The sequence below is a fragment of the Arachis ipaensis genome, chromosome B5, assembly GCF_059453495.1.
Source record: "Arachis ipaensis isolate K30076 ecotype BB chromosome B5, ASM5945349v1, whole genome shotgun sequence".
Classification (NCBI taxonomy): Eukaryota; Viridiplantae; Streptophyta; class Magnoliopsida; order Fabales; family Fabaceae; genus Arachis; species Arachis ipaensis.
In genome coordinates, this window is record NC_142440.1 from 79,332,154 (window position 1) to 79,349,903 (window position 17,750).

At 39.5% G+C, this 17,750-nt stretch overlaps 1 non-coding gene across 1 annotated transcript; it reads right to left on the minus strand.

Annotated features, from left to right (window-relative positions):
- Nucleotides 1-14,785: 14,785 nt before the first annotated feature.
- LOC148564718 (small nucleolar RNA R71) lies at nt 14,786-14,893 on the minus strand. Its single transcript, XR_015883927.1, has one exon. It is a non-coding gene; the product is annotated as a small nucleolar RNA R71 (small nucleolar RNA).
- Between the last annotated feature and the right edge of the window lie 2,857 nt (nt 14,894-17,750).

Below are 17,750 nucleotides of genomic sequence, written 5' to 3' on the forward strand. Positions count from 1 at the left end.
TTTTCATATCATATGCTAAAAGGGTAAACTATACTAATTAATCCACATATTCTATAACTAATAAGTTTAGAATTGCAAACTAAACTAAATGGCTAAAATGTAAACTAAAGTGCAAAATGCAGAAATAAAGTAAAAATATAGAAAAAGAACAATGTATAAGTACTAAAAAGTAAAAATAAAGATAAAAATACAGAAAAATAAACAAAATAAGATAAAAGAGTCTGTAGTGGTTCACCAAAAAGATATGCCAGAGATGGCGACCTCCCTACACTTAAAATAAAGCATCGTCCTCGATGTTCACTCAAGCTGGGTGTGAAGGAGTGTCATCACTGGAAGGATGGGTTGCTGGAGTCTCAGTGGTGGCCTAAGGATCTGCAGACTGGATGAGGGTAGGAGGATCTGTCTGCTGCAAAGGAGGCTTTGACTAGATGGGAATCTCTGGATCTGCGGCCTGAATCTGGTGTGGCACCTCCTGCTGTGGTGCAGCCTGCTCCGGTCCTCCCTGCTCAGTCTCTCTCAGTGCATGTGTCTCAGCCTCATGCTCGTCCGCCTCCTCCTCAGATGGCTCTGATGGTGTGTCAGGCTCGGAGGGGATGTCGCCACCAGATCGGATCATCAACTTGAGGTGCTCATAGCGTCGCTTGTTATGACGCTCAGATCTCTTATATCGCTGCCGGTTGCGGCACTCCATCTGGTCTAGCTGCTGGAATAAGCGGTGCACGAGGTGATAGACGGGCTCTGAGGCAGGTGGAGGTGTAGTGGGTGGGGCTGGTGCAGCAGTAAAAGAAGGGGGCAGCTGAAGGCGTGGCTGTCTCATCAGAAGTAGTAAGGAATGGAGGTTTGTAGCCTAAAGCTAGAAACTTTCTGCTGTGAGGAATGATCTTCTTGCAGTCTGCAACAGTCGGCTTCGCATCAGCCAGCTCCCAAGTCACGTCAGCTCGACGGCCAAGCTGGGTAATCAGATATGGGAAGGGGAGAGTGCCTCTGACATGGACCCTGGACATGTAGTACCGGATGAAACGTGGGAGGTACAGGTCCTTACCCTCCATCACACACCAGAGGAGGGTGATTATAGCAGCAGGCAGCTCCGTCTCATGAGTGCTCGGCATAACAAAGTTGCTCAGTATCTGGTGCTAGAGCCGAGCCTCATCATTCAGATACATCAGCTTGATTCCCTTAGGCATTGTTGTGTTCTTTCCCATAACCCATGGGACAGTCGGATCAAGGGCTATCCTCTGCTTGACAGCATCCCAGTCAAATCTCATAAAACGCATGTCCTCTTCAGCCTTTTGGTAACCGTCAGGCTGATCTGACTTAGGCTGAAACTGCAGAATATCCTCAATGGCCTCTTCAGTGACCAGTATTTGTTTCCCTCTGAGGTGCACTGCATCCAGGGAAGTCTTGAAATAGTTGCAGTAAAATTCTCTTACCCAGGAAGTATTGACCTCTGTCGGGTTTCTCTCCAAGAAGAACCAGCCTCTCTGTTTGATCTGATCGGAAGTGTACTGCTGTAGTTCTTCTGGTATTTTCAGAGTCCTTTCCATGTACAGGTTCCTAGAGGTGGCAAACACTGGATACTTCAACTCACAGTATCTGTTTGCAAATTTAATGGGATCATTGGCAGGGAGGAGCTGGTCAGCCTTCTCCTGCGGGATAAAGTGCTTTTCCCGCCAGGAGTCATCATGCATAATGTCCAGGATAGACATAGAGGATTCACCTCTTTTCCGTTTGCCAGTTGTTGCCTTTCCTTTTCCTTTTCGTTGAGGGTCAGACATCCTGAAAAATAGAAATCTAAGATATAATAAAAATAAGAAAACAAGTAGGCAAATAACAAGATAAGCACATAGTGGCAAAGGAGTAGTAGAATTATGAAATGAGTTGAATAGTTGTGCATTTTGGATTGTTTCGGAGTTAAAAAGCTGAGATGAGAAATTATAATCCAAAATATGTTATAAGTAGAATACCTGTTAATTAGGAAAAACAATAATCATGCCATGAAGTAAAAATTTGAAGGAGTTAGTTAAAAAGCAAAGGGAGAAGTTAGAAAGTTAAAAGTGGTGAAAAGTGAAAAAGTGGAAAGCAGTGAGTTAGGAGGAAAAAGTCAAAGTAAGTGGCGTTGAGAAATGTTTCCTAAGTAACAAGAAATACACAAATTGAAAGACTAGTCAACTCATATTCAAAAATATCAGGTTAGTGATGATGATTCATAAAGATATAAAAATAGCAAAAAATTAAAATCGAATCATCAAAAGTGCAATTTATTAACCAGAAATTCGAAAGGAATAAGAATGCTGGCCCATGCATTCATAAAGTGGTTTGGGAGAAGCTAAGTAATGCCAAATTCAAATTGCCGAAACCAAAACATGAATGAAAATCAAAATAATTTACAGAAAATTGGGAAGCAATCCGGCTAAAATTGGATGTTCCCGAGTAATAAACAGCAAGTAGAATAGTTCATATAAATTAAAATAAAGCTGCAATTACATATTACGAAATATGAACATGAAAAAACAGTGTAAAAAGCAGCATGAAAAAGTAAAGAACATCATATGAACAGTATTAACATCACAGCAACATCAGAATTGCGAAATTGATAAAACAAGAAGCACGAACAGCGCAATTATCAAGCCTAAATCCACTAACCACATCCTAGCTACCTAACCACCTAGAATCCACTACAACATACATCTCTAACTAGCCTAATTTTAAACATAAACTGAAAAATATGCAACTAACTACGGATGAAAGAAAAGTGGCGTTCGGTGGAACCTGGTGGTTAGAGGCACAAGTATGGAACTAAGAGAGACGGTGGGAGTGGGGTGGTATTGGCGGTAATGCGGCGGTGGCGTAGGGCGGCGTGGCGGCGAACCGTGGTTAGCGCCGCGGTGGGTGGCTGTTCGGTGGTAGGGGTTTCGGGTTAGGGTAATGGTGGAGAGGAGGTTAAGGAGGAAGGAAGGGAGGGGGTGAAAGTGTTGGTGGTGGGAGTCGCGGCGGTGATGGCGCGGGGGCGGTGGCTGGCCGCGGTGGTGGAAGGGAGAGAAGGGAGGGGAGAAGAGAAAGGAGGAAGAAGGAGGGGGTGGGCATCGCGGTGGGTCCGGGTTGTTGGTGGTCGTGTGGCGGTCGGAGGTGGTTGGGGTGGTGGTCTTGGAGTAGGGAGCAGAGAGGGAGCAGAGGGGGGTTGGGGGGAAGAGAATGGGGGTGCGATGGGGGTAGGGTTTCGCGTCACTGGGGTTAGTGAATTTGAATCCACGTGAACGCGTGGGGCACGCGATCGCATGGCTAGGGTGGAATGGGGTTGACGCGATCGCGTGAGTGACGCGATCGCATGGAATGGGAAAAAGGATGAATGACGCGGTCGCGTGAGGCATGCGACCGCATCGCTGGAAATTGTGCTAAACGCACAAGTCCAGCGTAGTTTCAGCGCAACTCTCTGTCTCCATTTAGGGTGTTATACAATCCACGCGACGCAGACGCGTCGCTCACGCTTTCGCGTGGGATGGGTATTTTGCAAATGACGCGTTCGCGTGATGGACGCGAACACGTGAGCCGTGTTGTGCTAAACGCACACCAGCCGCATGATTCCAGCCCAGATTTCTGGGTGTTGGATTTTTACGCCGATTTCCAGATCACGCGTTCCCGTGATTGACACGGACGCGTGGGAGGTGGTTTTCGCAACTGAAGCGAATGCGTTAGCAGTGCGGTCGCGTTGCACGCCTCCCTTTTTTTATATATGCAGGTATGCAATTATGCAGTATGCAATGCTAATGCAAATGCTATGAATAACATCTAGGTTCAATAAAAAATAATATAACATAAAATCAAACAGTACGAAATAAAAATTGAAAAAGAAACGACCATACCATGGTGGGTTGTCTCCCACCTAGCACTTTTAGTTAAAGTCCTTAAGTTGGACATTGGATGAGCTTCCTGTTATGGTGGCTTATGCTTAAATTCATCCAGAAATCTCCACCAATGTTTGGAATGCCAACAGCCTCCGAGGTCCCAAACTAGGCATGTGAAGCCTTTGAGCAGCTTCAAACAGGTTCTCAGGCTCCCGGGGTGACGAATGTCAGAATAGATTCCAGGATCCCAAACTTTGCTTTTAAATCCGCCTTTGTCTTGATCTATATGCTTCCATCCGGGCGGTTTAGAAATTGTATTCTCACCAAGATGACCAAACGTCTTTCGTGACCCATTCAATTGAACTTGATACCAATCCTTGCACTTCGAATTGAAGCATGGAACCTTATTGAATCTTGTACACCAGCTCTGAGTACGAGCTATTTCCCTCTTACTCTTAAAGCTGCAGAGAGCTCTAAGCTGGCCATATGTTTCAAGCAAACCATATTCAAGTGGAAAAGTAAAGATAAAGGTTAAGGATTGTACCCACTTGAAGCTTGTATTAGGTGGTAATGGACTTGGGATAGGTGTTTCCGATGGTTCTGTAAGTTCTACTCCCTTGTAATCTTCTGCGAATTCCTCCACTTCTTTGCAAACTTCTTCAAATGCAACCACGTCTTGACCAAAGTCTTCGATATCTTCTGCGTCAATCAAGTCATAAGTTGGAGGTTGAGAAAAATCTACCTCGACATCATCTTCGTATTCACTTGGATAAGGTTCTTCAATCTCAGAGAATTCACGTGTGGATGCGAGTTCATTACTAGGAGAACTTGACTTGAGACTATCATCATCAAGGAAACTTGCGTCTTGGGTTATTCCGTCTAGTTCTTCATGAAATACCTGCTTTGGGGGTTGTGCACTATCCTCCTTAGCATCAATTTTAACGTCCTTGACGGAATTTTTCACTACTCTGGATTCCCATGGAGGTTCAACATCTCCTAAATCTTCAATTAGTACTTCTTCTTTTTGGATAATTTGAGCTTCCTCCAATTGTTCTAGAACAAAGTTATGCTCATTACTGCCTACTGGGGTTTCTAGTGTCTCCTTCATGCTACGTTTGTCTTTAGATTCTCCACATAAAGCTATTGCAGTTCCTTGAGTGTCTAAACGTCTAGAAGATAATTGATGTATTGCTTGCTCCAGCTGATGATGAAGGGTTGTATGAAGTTGATCTATTGTTTTCTTGAGGTGAGCTTGTGATTCTTGAGGTGATGGATATGGACATGGTACATAGGGAAGTGATGGTATTAGGGAGTGATTGGATTGGAATTGGGGTAAATAAGGATCATATAGTGGTGAATGGTGAAAAGGAACTTGTGAGTGTGGTGGTTCGAAACTACGTTGAGAGGATGGTCTATAGGCACACGGTGGGGCTTGTTGGTGATTTACAAGGGGGTCCACCATATCTATCAGCTTGGTATGCATTGTAGAGTGGTCCTTGCCCAGGATATCTTGCAGGGTGTTATTGCCTAAAGGGTTGATCAGATCCTCTTGGCTCCATCCATCTTTGATTGCTCTGACCTTGATGCATGTTCCTGCTATAACTTCCGTTCCCTTCAACAATATTAGAACTGAACTCAAAGCGAGAGGGGTGAGAATTCATAGTAGCTAATGGAAATAAAAGGAGAAAATAAAAACAAATAAACAAGTAAAAGAAAAATATTTACAATAACCAATAATAGGGCACACGTTTGCAGTTCCCCGGCAACGACGCCATTTTGAAAGAACTGAAGATTGATGGTTTAGAATTCAGAATAAATTCCCGTTGCAAGTATAGTTTCTAAACCGAGCAATCAACCTTTCTTACAAAAGTTTTGGTTGTCACAAGTAACAAACCCCTTTAAAATTGATAACCGAAGTATTTAAACCTCGGGTCGTCTTCTCAAGGAACTGTAGGGAGGTGTGTTCTTATTATTGGTTATGAGTTTTGTAAATTGGGGGTTTTAAAGGTAAGGAACAAGTAATTTAAATGACAAATAAAATAAATAAATAACTGTAAAATAAACTCTTGGCAAGGTATGAAAATTCGGAAGTCCTATCTTAGTTACTCCTATGAGAATGGAAGTTAATCCCACTTAGTTAACCCTTATGAAAGCAAGGGAAAGTCAAGTGAACTAATTAGTTAGATTCCCAAGTCCTAGCCAACTCCTAAGGAAAGACTAGAGTTAGTGGAATATCAGTCAATTTAGCCGACATAACAACCAATCACGGATAGTTGATAACTCAAGAACTTCCAGTTAATCAATTAAAGCCAATAACATAAAAAGCTAAATAAGAATCAATTATCTGAAATACCTTAATTGCATTAATAAGAGAAAATCAATTTAAACATAAAGAGTTCATAAGCCAATCTGGCAACATAGGTAATTAAAGGATAGCATTAAAATATCTGAAAGTAAAAGAGAAATATAAAGTAAAAGGAATATTGAACTTGATGAAGAGTTGAAATTCTAAATCCTTTAAGAGGAATCCTAATCCTAAAAACCTAAGAGAGAGGAGAGAACCTCTCTCTCTAAAAACTACATCTAAACTATGAAAAGTAAATAATTGAAGGCCTGATAATGAATGGATGCATTCTCCCACTTTATAACCTCTAATATGTGCCTTCTGGACTCGGATCTGGGCCAAAAACGGTTTCAGAAATCTCTGGGAGCATTTTCTGTAATTTCTGGCATGTGGTGTCTGCAACGCGTCTGCGTGGGTCACGCGGTCGCGTCATTTGGAGTTTTTCTTGTCACGCGTCCGCTTCGGTCACGCGTACGTGTCATCTGTGTTCTGCTCATGGCGCGCGTCCGCGTCAGTCACGCGTTCGCGTCGCTGCCTTTTCGTGCTGGGCATGCGACAGCGTCTTCCATGCGTTCGCGTCACTGCCAGTTTCTTCAAAAACTCCATTTTGTGCTTTCCTTCCATTTTTGTATGTTTGCTTTCCATCCTTTAAGTCATTCCTGCCTTAGAAGATCTGAAACTTCTCAACACACAAATCACGGCATCGAATGGAAATAAAGGGTAATTAAAATAAATAATTTCAAAGCATAGGAAACATGTATTTCATATATATCACATAATAAGGAAGGGAAAGTGAAACCATGCAATTTACATGAATAAATGGGTGAAGGGTTGAATAAATCACTTAAATTGAGCACAATATATATCATAAAATATGGGTTTATTACCCATCCATCAAGAGCCATCATCCCTAAATGCATTTAAGCAAAATTGTCCAACCTCACCTCCAAATTTTTCATATCAAAATTCTTCACCACTTGAGTATGCCTCAACAAAAAATTCATTCCAAAACCCAAGCCAATTACCACAACCTACACAACCCTCCTTAAACACCCAAATATTTTCCAAGATTGAAGCCCTCCTTGAAAGCATTGGAGAGAATATAAAAATCATTAGAGAGAGTGGAGAGAAGATGGAAAGAAGTATGGAGGATTTCATCCAATGGTCTAGAAAATTTTGAGAGGAACAAGATATCACTTTCAAGAACATTAAAGTGCATATAGACCAATTTGTGGGTGAAAAGGAGGAATTGGAAAAACAAGAAAAAGAGGCACCTATACCAAGGGAGACTCCAATGAAGAAGGAGGAGGTTGTGAGAGTATATAAACCTAGGGCTCCATATCCACAAAGGCTACTTAGGGTGACAAAGGAACATGCAAACTCACTCCCAAAGAAAACAATGCAAGACCTTACAAAAGAAAAGGAGAAAAACAACTAAGGAAGTCCACACTCCAATGAAGTAGAGAGTTGCATGGAGGATGATTTAGTTGAACCATCAATCAAAGAGGTTCTTGATGAAGAGGACACTCCAACCATCACACAACACCTAAGTCTTGAAATCAAGGAAGTGAAGGGAATCAAGGAGAACACTCAAAGAAGGATTGTAACCAAGAAACAAAAGAGAAAATTCATGAAAAAGAGAAGGTCAACAAAAAGCAATCCATCCCCCACCCCAACAAGCAAGAGGAATTAAGCTAAAAACAACAAAATAAGGCTTGTTAGGAGGCAATCAAATCAAGGGGCATCAATTTTCTCTTCTTCTCCCTTGAAGTCATTTCTCTTAACCAATTGGAAGAAGAGGGAGAAAAATAAGAACCACATGTCAAGCTAATGACATTAAAAGAGAGCTTGTTGGGAGGCAACCCAACCTTTGGTAACATTTTCTTTCTTTGCTTAGTTTACTTTCAATAATTTGGCATATGATTGCATTCTAAGTTTGGTGTTGCATGCAACAATTTGATCTTCAATCTTTAATGGGTATTTGCATCATTCTAAAATGAAAGTGTCACACTAAGTTTGGTGTTGCCACTTACCTTTCATGCATAGTACCATGCACAACTCACTTATTAATGCAATCACATTGTCTCTTTTCTTTGTGCCTTGATTGTTATCTTTAATTTTGCAGGCTTAAACACATGCATCACTTACATCTCTTCTTGAAGACATTCATGATAAATCTTAGATTCCATCACCACTATTTTATTTGTTGCTTGAGGACAAGCAATCATTCTAAATTTGGTATTGGGGAAGGAAGGAATAGGAGCAAAATGATAACAATGAAGATGAACTACAAGGTGGTTAAGTTTTTTTTCCTCTTATTTATGTCCTATACTTTCAATTGCATGATTGTCTTCCATTTTTTTATATGCATGTGTGTTCTTCTCTTGTGAATAAGCATAGATTGATATTTGAATTGTAACATGTTGCTATGACATTATAACTACCATCTTGGATTTTGTGAGTCAAAGTAACTAAGTATCATGATCATAAACAAACTAGGTAATTAAAGAAGAACCTAGCATGAGCATATAAGTATTGGAAGGCTAGCATGACTATTGTTGCTCACTTGCATTTGGATTTGTTTAATTGAAGTTTTCATCAAGGATATTTTATGAAATTTTTTAAATAATGAAAACCTTGAATATGTAAATCAATTAAAAGATTAAGAAAGAAAATGGGAAAAATGAGAATGTTGAAGGCTCTGAGTACTAATGACAATTCATTAGACAAGTACTTGTGGTGTTTATGTATCAAGCAAAAAGCTTGAAAACAAAACACTTTGAGTCAAGGCTAGGCTCAAGTGCAAAGCACTCTCTCAAAGCTCAAGGCTCTAAGAACCAATGATTAGAAGGAAAGTGTAGAAAAGAAAGAAATAAGATTAAAGAGACATCTAATTAAATGCTTGTGGTGCTTATGTATCAAGTGGTAATACTTGAAAACAAAGCATTTAGAGTCGTCGCTTTCAACAAATGGTGAAAAGCACACAAGAAGCTAAGAAAAGAAAAGCTTGTTCTAGGAAGGAACATAGAGAAAAAGATTTCATACTATCAGCTAGATAGAAGCATCAATCATTTGAATCTCTTTTGTGATTATAGCATGCATAAGAAACTGGCCAACCATGAACATAAAAAATTGCTACTCTTCTCACCTTGGTTTGTCAAAATTTATTGCATGATTTTTTGTTTTCTTGAGGACAAGCAAAGTTTAAGTTTGGTGTTGTGATGACTGCGCATCATGTTATATTTTTCTATACTTTTTCATATCAAAAATTTGTTTATAATGCCCAATTCTTGAGTATTTGTTGTGCTTAAGTTGAATATTGCTTTGATTGCTTGAGTTAATGAATTTTGTAGGAAATAATAGAAAAAGAATCAATAAAAGCACTAATAGAGGAAGCACACTCTCAAGGTGGCAAAAGAGTTGGAAACAAACTCAAAGAGAAGCATAGAGGATTTGCAACCCTGACCTCTTCACACTCAAACAAGAATAACTCGAGCTAAAAAGCACCAAAAGAGGTTCTCTCAGTGCCATTCGAAAGTAGACTTCCCGAGCTTTCCAACCATGTATAACACTCTATAGTGGACACCAGATTTGAGGGTGCAAATCGCAATTCTTTCAGCACTGCGTACTCGGCGTGGCACGCCAAACCTGGGCGTGGCAAGCTGGGCCAAATTTCCAGCAAACACGCCAGATTGACCTCTTCTTTTTCAAATGATCATAACTTCGGCTAGAGAAGTCCAAATGACATGCTTTCAGTGGCTTTAGAAAGCTGAGATCCAGGGCATTCCAATGATATATAATAGTCTATAGTGGGCTTTCATTTTGGAGATGCAACAGACTAATCATTCAACGTGCAAGATTGCCAAAGCCCAAATTGTCAGCAAAGTGGCACTTCAATAACACTCCACATTGGGCCTCTTCCAGATACTCCAATTCCTTCATTTATTTTTCAATGTTTCAAGCTTCTATGAAGGGAATTAAAACTTCACAATCCCAATTCAAGCCACAATTAACAATCAATCAAGGCCACAAGAATCATCTAGAAGTAATTAAAAAATTTGCATTTGATTGTAATTTCATTTGAATTTGTAATTTAGGTAGCTTATAAATAGGGCCTTAGATTCATCATTACACACACACCAATGAGGGGTGGAGGTGACTCCATTCCCCTTTCACTCTCATTCTCTTCTCTTCTTCCATTTCTTTCATACACACTTTTGTAAATATTTTGCTATGAGTTTCTAATTTCCATCATTGGGAAAGAGAGCTCTATTGCTATTTGATGGATTAATTTGTTTTTATTCTTCTTCTTCTCTTCATCTCTCTTTGATTTACTTGAAGGATTTTCATTCTTCATTTAAGCATTCAATTATCTTGGAGAAGAGATTGAATGTACATGAATTCTATGTGAACCTTGGGAAAGGAATCATAGAATGATGCTTGAAAATCTTTCTCACATTTGAGTAGATTTTGGTATAGATGGGATATTGTGACATTTAATCTATCCATTATTTGAGTCTAAGAAAGTGTGTGGTATAATTAGAGACCATTCTTCATCTCTTCTCATGAGCAATTAGACCAAGAAACTAGCTATTGATCAAGATTTGAGAGATTAAATTACCAAGGAATTGGGATTCAATCAATCATGATTGCCAAGAGGTCAATGAGTTACATGATTGAAAATGAGATGAAAACTGTTGATCCTAAGAATGCAATATCTCTTGATCCCAGTGTTAATTTCATTCTTAATTCTTGTTATTTACTTTTTGTCTTTAATTCTTGTTATTTACTTATGCACATTTATGGCTTTATTTACTTTTGCACATTTGTGCCTTCCAAGTGTTTGTAGAAATGATTCACTTGGTTTTACTTTCTAGTCCTTTACTTTTTGGCACTTTACTTTCTTGTACTTTCCATTCCTTGCAATTTACATTCTTGCACTTTAATTTTTAGCACTTTAATTTCTTGTCATTTACTTTTCTTGCTCTTTATTGCTTTCCTTTACTTTCATGTCATTTACTTTTCTTGTTGCTTATCACTCAATTGAATCGTCTAACTAGAATAATTAATCAACATGCTTGCTTAATCCGTTAATCCTCGTGGGATCGACCTCACTGTTGTGAGTTTTATTACTTGATACGACCCGGTGCACTTGCTGGTACTTATTAACGAAGAAGTAATTTTTTTTCGTTATCAAGTTTTTGGCGCCATTGCCGGGGATTAATTGTGATTAACAAACTACCTGTTGATTGATTATCTAGATTGGGCATTTTTTTTCTTTTCATTTTTTTGTCATTTTCTTTGCTTTTTTTATTTCTCTTTTCTCTTGCTAGTAAAGTATTTGTGTTATTGCCTCACTAATAATTCTTTAGTTGTGACACAAGGAATTTCAATTTTTCTTGGTGGTTGTATTTGATACAACATTTTTCAATTAAAATGGGGTTTACCTCACATGTTGATCAATCATATTACATGGGATGTTGCCCACCACCACAAAATGATTCATGTCATTATCCTCATGGTGGATGGAAATATCAACAAGAAATGATGGATCATGAGCAATCAACCAAAATGGAATATGCCCCAAGGTGACACAATGATCAAGCATCACTACAAAAAAAAAGAGTTTAAAATGGCATTGACATTACGGCGGTTTTTTTTAAAACTGCCATAATACCCAGTTATTATGGCATTTTTGGTTGCTGCCATAATTAACTTTGTGTTTGGTGGCTGATGAGCGGATAATTTATACGCTTTTTGACATTGTTTTTAGTATGTTTTTAGTAGGATCTAGTTACTTTTAGGGATGTTTTCATTAGTTTTTATGTTAAATTCACATTTCTGGACTTTACTATGAGTTTGTGTGTTTTTCTATGATTTCAGGTATTTTCTGGCTGAAATTGAGGGACTTGAGCAGAAATCAGATTCAGAGGTTGAAGAAGGACTGCTGATGCTGTTGGATTCTGACCTCCCTGCACTCAAAGTGGATTTTCTGGAGCTACAGAACTCAAAATGGCGCGCTTCCAATTGCGTTGGAAAGTAGACATCTAGGGCTTTCCAGAAATATATAATAGTCCATACTTTGGCCAAGAATAGATGACATAAACCGGCGTTCAACGCCAGCTTTCTGCCCAAATCTGGCGTCCAGCGCCAGAAAAGGAGCCAAAACCAGAGTTGAACGCCCAAACTGGCACAAAAACTGGCGTTCAACTCCAAGAAGGACCTCTACACGTGCAACACTCAAGCTCAGCCCAAGCACACACCAAGTGGGCCCCGGAAGTGGATTTATGCATCAATTACTTACTCATATAAACCCTAGTAGCTAGTTTATTATAAATAGGACATTTTACTAGTCTTTTTGACCATCCTGGATCTTTGGATTGTATTCTGATCTAGTGATCACTTTTTAGGGGGCTGGCCATCTCGGCCATGCCTGGACCTTTCACTTATGTATTTTTAACGGTAGAGTTTCTACACTCCATAGATTAAGGTGTGGAGCTCTGCTGTTCCTCAAAGATTAATGCAAAGTACTACTGTTTTCTATTCAATTCATCTTATTTCGCTTCTAAGATATTCATTCGTACCCAAGAACATGATGAAGGTGATGATTATGTGACGCTCATCATCATTATCCCTTATGAATGCGTGCCTGACAAACACTTCCGTTCTACATGCAACAAGCTAGAATGAATATCTCTTAGATCTCTTAATCGGAATCTTCGTGGCGTAAGCTAGAATGATGGCGGCATTCAAGAGAATCCGGAAGGTCTAAACCTTGTCTGTGGTATTCCGAGTAGGATTCAATGAATGAATGACTGTGACGAGCTCCAAACTCGCGATTGCAGGGCGTTAGTGACAGACGCAAAAGGATAGTAAATCCTATTCCAGCATGATCGAGAACCGACAGATGAATAGCCATGCCGTGATAGGGTTTTTCACTGAGAGGATAAGATGAAGCCATTGACAAGGGTGATGCCTCCAGACGATTAGCCGTGCTGTGACAGGGCATTGGATTATTTTCCCGAGAGATGACCGAAAGTACCGTTGACAGTGGTGATGTATCACATAAAGCCAGCCATGGAAAGGAGTAAGCCATCATTTTTCTTGTTTTTCTCTCTCATCATAAAAATTCAAAAATAAAAAAAAATCTTTCCCTTTTTTTTTTCTCATCAAATTCGAAAATTAGATTTGACTTTTTCAAAAATTTTTAAAAATCTAGTTATTTTTATGAGTCAAATCAAATTTTCAATTTAAAAATCTCATCTTTTTCAAAATCTTTTTCAAAAATCAAATCATTTTCAAATTTCTAAGTTATTTTCGAAAATTCCAAAAATGTTTTTCAAAAATCTTTTTCTTATTTTTATATCAAATTTTCGAAAATAACATAATCAATTAATGTTTTGATTCAAAAATTTCAAGTTTGTTACTTGCTTGTTAAGAAAGATTCAAACTTTAAGTTCTAGAATCATATCTTGTGAATCAAGTCATTAATTGTGATTTTAAAAATCAAATCTTTTTCAAAAACTAATTTCTATCATATCTTTTCAAAAATATCTTCTCATCATATCTTTTTCAAAAATTTGATTTCAAAATATCTTTTCTAACTTCTTAACTTCCTATCTTTTCAAAATTGATTTTCAAAATTTGTTTCAACTAACTAACTAACTTTTTGTTTGTTTCTTACCTTTTTCAAAACCACCTAACTAACTCTCTCTCTCTAATTTTCGAAAATATTCCCCCCTTTTTCAAAATTTCTTTTTAATTAACTAATTAATCTAAATTTTGATTTTTATTTTCGAAAAAACCACTAACCTTTTTCAAAAACTATTTTCAAAAATCACTAACTCTTTTTTAAAAATTGTTTTCGAAATTTCCCCTCTCTCATCTTATTCTATTTATTTATTCATCTACTAATATCTCTCCCTCACCCACCAAAAATCCGAACCCTCTCTCTCTCTTTCTGAGTTCAAATTTTTCTCTTCTTCTTTTCTTCTACTAACAATAAGGAACCTCTTTACTGTGACATAGAGGATTCCTCTTCTTTTCTTTTTCTCTCCTCTTTCTTATGAGCAGGGACAGAGAAAAAGGCATTCTTGTTGAAGCTGATCCAGAACCTGAAAGGACTCTGAAGAGGAAATTAAGAGAAGCTAAATTACAATAATCCAGAGACAACTTGATTGAAAATTTCGAACAAGTAAAGGAGATGGCAGCCGAACCCAACAACAATGCAAGAAGAATGCTTGGTGACTTTACTGCACCTAATTCCAATTTACATGGAAGAAGCATCTCCATTCCTGCCATTGGAGCAAACAACTTTGAGCTGAAACCTCAATTAGTTTCTCTGATGCAGCAGAACTGCAAGTTTCATGGACTTCCATCTGAAGATCCTTTTCAGTTCTTAACTGAATTCTTGCAGATATGTGATACTGTTAAGACTAATGGAATAGATCCTGAAGTCTACAGGCTCATGCTTTTCCATTTTGCTGTAAGAGACAGAGCTAGAATATGGTTGGATTCTCAACCTAAAGACAGCCTGAACTCTTGGGATAAGCTGGTCAAGGCTTTCTTAGCCAAGTTCTTTCCTCCTCAAAAGCTGAGTAAGCTTAGAGTGGATGTTCAAACCTTCAGACAGAAGGAAGGTGAATCCCTCTACGAAGCTTGGGAGAGATACAAAGGACTGACCAAAAAGTGTCCTTCTGACATGCTTTCAGAATGGACCATCCTGAACATATTCTATGATGGTCTGTCTGACTTAGCTAAGATGTCATTGGATACTTCTGCAGGTGGATCCATTCACCTAAAGAAAACGCCTGCAGAAGCTCAAGAACTCATTGACATGGTTGCTAATAACCAGTTCATGTACACCTCTGAAAGGAATCCTGTGAGTAATGGGACGCCTATGAAGAAGGGAGTTCTTGAGATTGATACTCTGAATGCCATATTGGCTCAGAACAAAATATTGACTCAGCAAGTCAATATGATTTCTCAGAGTCTGAATGGAATGCAAGCTGCATCCAACAGTACTCAAGAGGCATCTTCTGAAGAAGAAGCTTATGATCCTGAGAACCCTGCAATAGCAGAGGTAAATTACATGGGTGAACCTTATGGAAACACCTATAATCCATCATGGAGAAATCATCCAAATTTCTCATGGAAGGATCAAAAGCCTCAACAAGGCTTTAATAATGGTGGAAGAAACAGGTTTAGCAATAGCAAGCCTTTTCCATCATCCACTCAGCAACAGACAGAGAATTCTGAGCAGAACCCATCTAGCTTAGCAAATTTAGTCTCTGATCTATCTAAGGCCACTGTGAGTTTCATGAATGAAACAAGGTCTTCCATTAGAAATTTGGAAGCACAAGTGGGCCAGCTGAGTAAAAGGATCACTGAAATCCCTCCTAGTACTCTCCCAAGCAATACAGAAGAGAATCCAAAAGGAGAGTGCAAGGCCATTGAATTAATTACCATGGCTGAACCCACAAGAGAGGAGAAGGACGTGAATCCCAAGGAGGAAGACCTCCTGGGATGTCCAGTGATCAATAAGGAGCTTCCCTCTGAGGAACCAAAGGACTCTGAGGCTCATCTAGAGACCATAGAGATCCCATTAAACCTCCTTATGCCATTCATGAGCTCTGATGAGTATTCCTCTTCTGAAGAGAATGAGGATGTTACTGAAGAGCAAACTACCAAGTTTCTTGGTGCAATCATGAAGCTAAATGCCAAATTATTTGGCATTGATACTTGGGAAGTTGAACCTCCCTTGTTCATCAATGAACTAAGTGATCTGGATCAACTGACATTGCCTCAGAAGAGACAGGATCCTGGAAAGTTCATAATACCTTGTACTATAGGCACCATGATCTTTAAGGCTCTGTGTGACCTTGGTTTAGGGATAAACCTCATGCCCCTCTCTGTAATAGAGAAACTGGGAATTTATGGGGTGCAAGCTGCTAGAATCTCATTAGAGATGGCAAATAATTCAAGAAAATAGGCTTATGGACAAGTAGAGGACGTGTTAGTAAAGGTTGAAGGCCTTTACATCCCTGCTGATTTCATAGTCCTGGATACTGGAAAGGGAGAGGATGAATCCATCATCCTAGGAAGACCTTTCCTAGCCACAGCAAGAGCTGTGATTGATGTGGATAGAGGAGAATTGATCCTTCAATTAAATAAGGACAACCTTGTGTTTACAACTCAAGGATCTCTCTCTGCATCCATGGAGAGCAAGCAGAAAGAGCTTCTCTCAAAGCAGAGTCAAACAAAGCCCCCACAGTCAAACTCTAAGTTTGGTGTTGGGAGGCCACAACCAAACTCTAAGTTTGGTGTTGAACTCCCATATCCAAACTCTAAGTTTGGTGTTGGAGAGTCTCAACAAAGCTCTGCACATCTGTGAGGCTCCATGAGAGCCCACTGTCAAGCTACTGACATTAAAGAAGCGCTTGTTGGGAGGCAACCCAATTTTTATCTAACTATATTTTTCTTAGTTATATGTCTTTATAGGTTCATGATCATGTGGAGTCACAAAATAAATATAAAAACTGAAAACGGAATCAAAAACAGCAGAAGAAAAATCACACCCTGGAGGAAGCATCTGCCTGGCGTTCAACGCCAGAACAGAGCATGGTTCTGGCGCTGAACGCCCAAAATGGGCAGCATCCTGGCGCTGAACGCCAGAACAGGCATGGTTCTGATGTTCAACGCCAGAAATGGTACACAAATGGGCATTGAACGCCCAAAATGGCCACCAACCTGGCGCTGAACGCCCAGAGTTGTGTGCAAAGGCATTTTTATATGCCTAATGGGTGCAGGGATGTAAATCCTTGAACACCTCAGGATCTGTGGACCCCACAGGATCCACTCAGGATCTGTGGACCCCACAGGATCCCCACCTACCTCCATTTCTTCTTCTCTTCATCTATTCTTTCTTCTATTGCTCGAGGGCGAGCAAAATTCTAAGTTTGGTGTGGTAAAAGCATAAGCTTTTTGTTTTTCCATTACCATTGATGGCACCTAAGACTGAAGAATCCTCTAGAAAGGGGAAAGGGAAGATAAAAGCTTCCACATCTGAGTCATGGGAGATGGAAAGGTTCATCTCCAAAGCCCATCAAGACCACTTCTATGATGTTGTGGCCAAGAAGAAGGTGATCCCTGAGGTCCCTTTCAAACTCAAAAGAAATGAGTATCCGGAGATCCGACATGAAATTCAAAGAAGAGGTTGGGAAGTTCTAACAAATCCCATCCAACAAGTCGGCATCCTAATGGTTCAAGAGTTCTATGCTAATGCATGGATCACCAAGAACCATGATCAAAGTAAGAACCCAGATCCAAAGAACTATGTTACAATGGTTCGGGGGAAATACTTAGATTTTAGTCCGGAGAATGTGAGGTTGGCGTTTAACTTGCCCATGATGCAAGGAGATGAACGCCCCTACACTAGAAGGGTCAACTTTAATCAAAGGTTGGACCAAGTCCTTATGGACATATGTGTAGAAGGAGCTCAATGGAAGATTGACTCCAAAGGCAAGCCGGTTCAACTAAGAAGATTGGACCTCAAGCCTGTGGCT